Source organism: Dreissena polymorpha, chromosome 3, assembly GCF_020536995.1.
Source record: "Dreissena polymorpha isolate Duluth1 chromosome 3, UMN_Dpol_1.0, whole genome shotgun sequence".
NCBI lineage: Eukaryota > Metazoa > Mollusca > Bivalvia > Myida > Dreissenidae > Dreissena > Dreissena polymorpha.
The window spans coordinates 53,107,981-53,114,987 of record NC_068357.1 but is presented as its reverse complement, the minus strand read 5'-3'; positions in this window follow the sequence as shown (position 1 = coordinate 53,114,987).

Here is a 7,007-nt window from a genome sequence, read left to right as displayed (position 1 = left end):
CTGGGCTTAACTTATTTGCAAGTCCGCACAGACTAATCAGGGATGACATTTTCAGGTTTTATGAAATTTTAAATTTAAAACAAGCCTCATTTGCAAGAAAATCCAGTGAAGGCAGAAATGTTTCCCTGATTAGTCTGTGCAGATTGCACAGGATAATCTTGGATGACATGCACTAAGCCCGATTTTCCCAGAACTCATTGTTTTTACCTCTCCTTGTACAAACATGAAAAAAATCTCTGTGCACAAACAATAATAGTTGAATGCATACTTAGCTTAATTATTGCTAACACAATGAGTACAGGTTCGATCTAAGCCAGTTTTATTATTATATATGCCAAATTTTTAGAAAAAAACTTGAAAATGTGTGTCGGCCAGCGCCAAATATGACAACAATCAGCATTTTTATGTAGTGTGTACACACTGAAAAATTGTTTGTGCCAAAATAATAATAGATGAATGCATATAAGGCTTCAATGTTGCTAACACAATGACTAAAGTGTGTCACTAGTGTGACCAAAAGTATGGTGTTCAGTGCGGGTCAAACAGGGAACTGATTAGCCTTTCTGGCTTCTTTTACAATAACATTATTTAATGCATGCCGAAGAATAACAACGAATCTATGTATTAGTTTGCACTATGTTTTAGGTTAATTTTTATTCATTTTCAGATCACCGACAAAAAGCCAACAACCAACACCTAACCAACAACAACCTATTTCAACCATGGAATTCGAAATAGTAAGTTAAGCTGCTGATTTCATACTTGTATGATATTTATTAACTTTTTTTAAATTACAACGGATTTGTGCTCAGACATGTTACCGTATATACACTTACGAATATATATAAAAAAAACATATAAATTAATATATGATATCGAATATACACGTGTTTTATTCATTTTTAACAGTTGACTGACCCTGCATCTTCCTTGTCAGATTCAGCATCTATCGAGTACCAAGAGGTCATGCCCAATAGATTTGGCGTCCTAATAGTAAGTGATTCGGCTGATTTCATTATTTGTATTATATTTCATAAATGGTTTCAAAATTAACAACGGAATTGTGCTCGGACACATTACGGCATATAGATTTTTATATAAATATATATTAAAGTATATTTTTATATATAGATACAAATAAAAAAACAACATAAATCATATATGATATCGATTATACACGTGTTTTATTCATTTTCAACAGTTCACATCTTCGTCCTGTGACTCAGGAGCAACACCAAATGGTATCAATGATACCGACTGGTCAGAGGACGAGGTATTCCTGTCTCCCGCCAGCTTACAAGACGATGAGGTCTTCGTGCCGGAGCAGATAAACCTCCATCTATCATCTGACTCAGGCACATCAGAAACATCATCATCTGGCAGTGACAAAGGATGGACAACAATTACCCAGTAAGTGAATTATATTATTTATAATATACCAAGGCTTATACATATATATATAAATAAATAAATAATAAATATATATTTATATATATAAATAAATAAATAACCTCCATATTGCATAATGTGTAATAGCTTGCATATTAAGCACTGTGGAGTCACTTGCATTTTGCATATTGTGTAATAGATTGCATATTAAGTGCTGTGTAGTCATTTCTTACAGATTGACACATTCAATTATTTTATTTCGATGCTTTTCAGCCGAAACGAGTTGTCAGGTTCCGACACCGAAAATTAAGATCACCACTTACAGACGATGTAGACATAAGCAAATTGCCGCCGGTACTAATTCGGGTGGTGGAGGAAGAGGAGGCTCCTCCATCGATAGTATGTAGTGTGTAGTCACTTGCATAGTGTGTATTGGCTGAAATGCCTAAATCCGGGTTTCAGGGCTAATTACATTTTACGCATGTTTGGGTTACTTTATTATTTATTATTAGATAATTTGCATATTATATTATTTTTTATGCATAATTTACTTTCAATCAATATATAAATAAATCAGCCTGTGTAGTCAGCCAGGGCGAGATGCACAGGCTATGCAGTCAACTTGTAATAATAAATATGAACGGATTTGTTCTGAGCGTGGTTATTTTTTACAGATTGAAACATTCAATTATTTTATTTCGATGCTTTTCAGCCGAAACGAGTTGTCAGGTTCCGACACCGAAAATTAAGATCACCACTTACAGACGATGTAGACATAAGCAAATTGCCGCCGGTACTAATTCGGGTGGTGGAGGAAGAGGAGGCTCCTCCATCGAAACAATCTAAGGTAAGTGTTATATATCAAGTAAGATTGTCATAATATTTCTTATAAAACTATTTATTTTTCAGTTTCCTTGGCCACTCGCCGTACTTTGATTTGCTTTTAGTAGTCGCCGTGCATTGATATGCATCTATTTAAAATGTATTGAAACACTTTGACACAATTGTTAATAGCTCTGAAAGGTGATTATCAAGGTGTAATACGAAACCGAACAACTAAATTTGTATTTTTAAGTTAAACGACATTATAAACTTTTCAGATGCCACCACCCTCTGTGATGAGGCATAGAAAATCAACAACACCAGCGGACAGGGACAGTTCAGCCACCCGCCTGCCGGCGTTAATCAGAGTGCCTGTATCCAGGATGTGTTGTATTTTGTAATTGATTTTTGTCAGAAAATAAAAAGTTTTACTACAGACAGTCACTGTTGTTATATATTGCCTTGAGCTAAGCGAAAACACTTTTCTACCACAAACTTGCCTTGAGCTAAGCGAAAACAATGTTCAAACACAAAAGTGCCTTGAGCTAAGCGAAAACACTTTTAAAACAAAAAACTTGACTTGAGCTAAGCAAAAGCACTTTTAAAACACAAATGTGCGAACAAATTAAGTTATGCATATACTGGATCTTTGACATTCAAGGATGGCCTTGACCTTTGATGACCTTGAAGGATGACCGTGACCTTTCACCACTCACAATGTGCAAATCCATGAGATACACTTGCCATTCAAAGTTATAAGGGTTTACTCATGGCTCCCCTTTACGTTAGTGCCGTTATGGCACTTAGAAGTCGCCGGAGACCCTTGTTTTTTGTGAAATTTAAAAATTGTTTGTGCCCAAATAATAGTAGATGAATGCAACTTATGTGTCAATGTAGCTAACACAATGACTACAGGTTCATCCTAGGCCATAATTTTAATTACAGGTGCCAAATTTATAGAAATAGACTTGAAAATGTGTGTCGGCTAGCGCCAAATATGACCAAAATCAGCATTTTTATGTAGTGTGTTCACACGGAAAAATTGTTTGTGCAAAAATAATAATAGATGAATGCATATAAGGCTTCAATGTTGCTAACACAATGACTACAGGTTCATCCTAAGCCAGTTTTATTATTATATATGCCAAATTTAATGAAATAGTCTTGGAATTGTGTGTCGGTTTGTAAGAAATAACAAAAAAAATCAGCATTTTTAGGTAGTGTGTTCACACGGAAAAATTGTTTGTGCCAAAATAATAATAGATGAATGCATATTAGGCTTAAATGTTGCTTAAGCTATGACCACAGGTTCATCCTAAGACATTTTTATTATTATATATGCCATATATAAAGAATATGACTTGAAAATGTTTGTCGCATAGTACCAAATCTGACAAATATCAGCATTTTTTATGTACGGTGCTCACATGGAAACACTATCTGTGCCCATAAAATAATAGATGAATGCATATTAGGCTTATATGTTGCTAACACAATGAGAACAGGTTCATCCAAAGCCATTTTTAATATTATATATGCCAAATTTATAGAAATATACTTGAAAATCTTTGTCGGCTAGTGCCAAATATGAGAAAAATGTGCATTTTTATGTAGGGTACTCACATGAAAAAAATCTCGGTCCAAAAACAATAATAGTTGAATGCATATTGAGCTTAAATATTGCTAACACAATGAGTACAGGTTCATCCAAAGCCATTTTTATTATTATATATGCCATATATAAAGAATATGACTTGAAAATGTTTGTCGCATAGTACCAAATCCAACAAATATCATCATTTTAATGTAGTGTGTTCACATGGAAAAATTGTTTGTGCCAAAATAATAATAGATGAATGCATATTAGGCTTCAATGTTGCTAACACAGGTTCAAACAAAGCCGTTTTTAATAAGATATATGAAAAATTTAAAGAAATAGACTTAAAAATGTGTGTCTGCTATTCCCAAATATGGGAAAAATGTGCATTTTTATGTAGGGTAATGCTGGTAATGAGCATCATCTTTTTATCCCCTGCCATAGGCGGAGGAATATTGTTTTGGCATTTTCCGTACGTCCATCTTTCTGTCTGTCTGGCATTTTTGTGTTATGAGCCATATCTTGGAAGTGCTTTGGTGGATTAAGGCGGAGGGATAATGTTTTGGCGTTGTTTGTCCGTCTGTCTTTCAGTCCGGCACTTTTGTGTCCAGAGCCATATCTTGGCAGTGCTATTGCGGATTTCATTGAAACTTGGTATGAATATGGATAAGAGGATGATGCACGCCAAACTGCATTGTACACCATCAGTAAATAACGGAGTTATGGCCCATTGTATCTTGAAAAAATGCTTTTTAATATAAATTCGAGCTTTATCTAAATTAACACATGAGCCAGAGCCATGAAACTTGCCATAGTTGTTCTCAATCATCTGGGGGTGCTTCACATTAAACACCCATAATCCAAACCGAAGGGGCTAAGGTCAAGGTCACACATTGAGGTCAAAGGTCACAAATTTGATGAATGATTAAACTTTAGTGTATATTAAGATTGAATGTTTTCATGGAAGGCAAGACTTTTTAATTCACCTAAATAAATATTGAATGCTCAAGAACCCTCCTCTGTCTTAGTTTTGAGTTATTGCCCTTTGTTATTTTTGTATGTTGTCACTTTTGGGAGCAATAACTAAGTATGTAAGATTTCTATTTAAGAAAATCCTCATAACAAGCAATTTTCTCTTTTGTCATGATACTATCAATGTTAATTGATTCGTGAAAAATATACTATCTGCATTTTATTGTCCGCAAACCCATCACAGGTACAAATGAGTAAAAAAATAATTGACAAAAGGCACAACCCTTCACTTACACCTTTTCTTTTAGTTCTACACCCATCCATGAACAAAATGTATTTGGCTGGGGATATAAATTCAACGAATATGCTTGTTATCTCAGGCAGTGGCAGACATTGATACTTTTAAATTTAACAGTCATTGATTTACGATGTGATACATATCGACACTTGGTTTCATGTTTCACTTGTTTTCAATCCTAATGTGCGAAGTCATAAAGTACTGTTTATTGGAATTAAGCGGGTGTACACTATGATAACGTTGTAATCTGTCAAATTCTTCAGTACCGTTTTCAATCGCGGGTTACGTAATAGCCAATATGGCGGCGCCCATATTATCGATTCTGGGATTGTCTATAAAGATAAATGAATATTTTATTCCATTTTCAGAAATACCTGATGAAAACTAAGTACCCCTATCTGCCTGTGTCAATTGGAGGGACAGAAATCAGATGCATTCAATGCAGCTGTGCCCATGGCGGCGTAAACTACCTTGAATGAGGATGAACATTATTGTTTGTCACCTAGTACAAGGGATTTCATTGTATTCAACCAAATGAAGTACAAAGTCAAATATTTTTTTATGTTTTATTAGGTCTTCTTTGTATTAAATGAGTAAACCATTGATGCTCATATTCTTAGTTTGAGACAAGGATAGATCTAATTTTTGTGTAGTCTCTTGAACTTTTGTTATTGTTAATTTTTTCTGTGTTTATTAACATACTTGATTAAATATTTTGAACGTTTTGCCTGTAATTTTGGTGCAGTTAGTTCTTGTCTGCATTAGAGAAATAGTATTTGGAAAAAAATATATCTTGGAAAGAAATAAACAGTACATAAAGCCTTTTACCCAAGGCTGAGTTTGTACAGGTTATTATTTGGTTTATAATATAACCTCAATATGAAAATCTTAACTCTAATTGTTTCGGTCATACTTCAAGGTCAAAAGTGTGATCCATTTCTCCTGCACACATGAAAGAATTTATATCAAAATTGACCACAATGAGGTCATTTGGTATGATTGGAAGAGGGCAAGAGTCAGTCATGCTGGATCAAAATCACTGTCAGCGCATCAAAATTTATCAAATCTTGGCAAGGGATGTAGCTTTTATTATACTTATTATTATATTGAACGTATCTGTTTATATGGATATAATAAATAAAATTCACATCTAGTGAGTGTTTTGTATTTTAAATGCAGTAAATCCACCATTGCCAATTAAGGGTTTCAAAGAAAGGTATAAATAAAATTATTACTCAACTGCGTAATATTTTAAAGAGATTTTTTAGTTTCAATGCTGATCAAGTCTGTATTAAAGGTCAATTTTAAAGAAAATCCAAAGTCAATATATTAAACGCTATTCGCATTGAAATATGGTTAAATTATCGGGAAAATAACGTTTGCGTGTTGTGTTTAACCTGAAAAAGATGATTTTGTTGACTTTTATGATCGTAACTCGCAAAGCGTTGATTCGCTTATCTCCCCTGTTTTCCCCTGCTGTGTGACGTCAGAGCAGAACAAGCATTTTCGCGTCCGCTTAGAAGATACTGCATCAAAATTCGGGTTTTATTTTTTCTGTTTGTATTGATATTTTCGTGAACTTGTTTTCACAGTAATAGGGAAAATGGTTATCTGTGCGGCCTTTCGCTGTAACTCACGTTCTGGAAAAGATAATGTGATTCTATTCCAGTTTCCGAACGACAAAAAAACTGAAAAAGATTTGGTGCACCAAAATGGTGCTAGCCATGTTTCCAAACACAAACTGTTTTCTCCAAATAAAAACAGCCGCGTCTGTTTCTGCCTCGGCATCGATCCACAGAATCACGCGGCGATTACCCGTGTAAAAATATTTACAAATATGTATTGTATACTATAGCAAATGCTAAATAATGTTAAAATTTACGAAAATTGTTCAGAAACAGATACACATTATACGCTGATATAATGTTA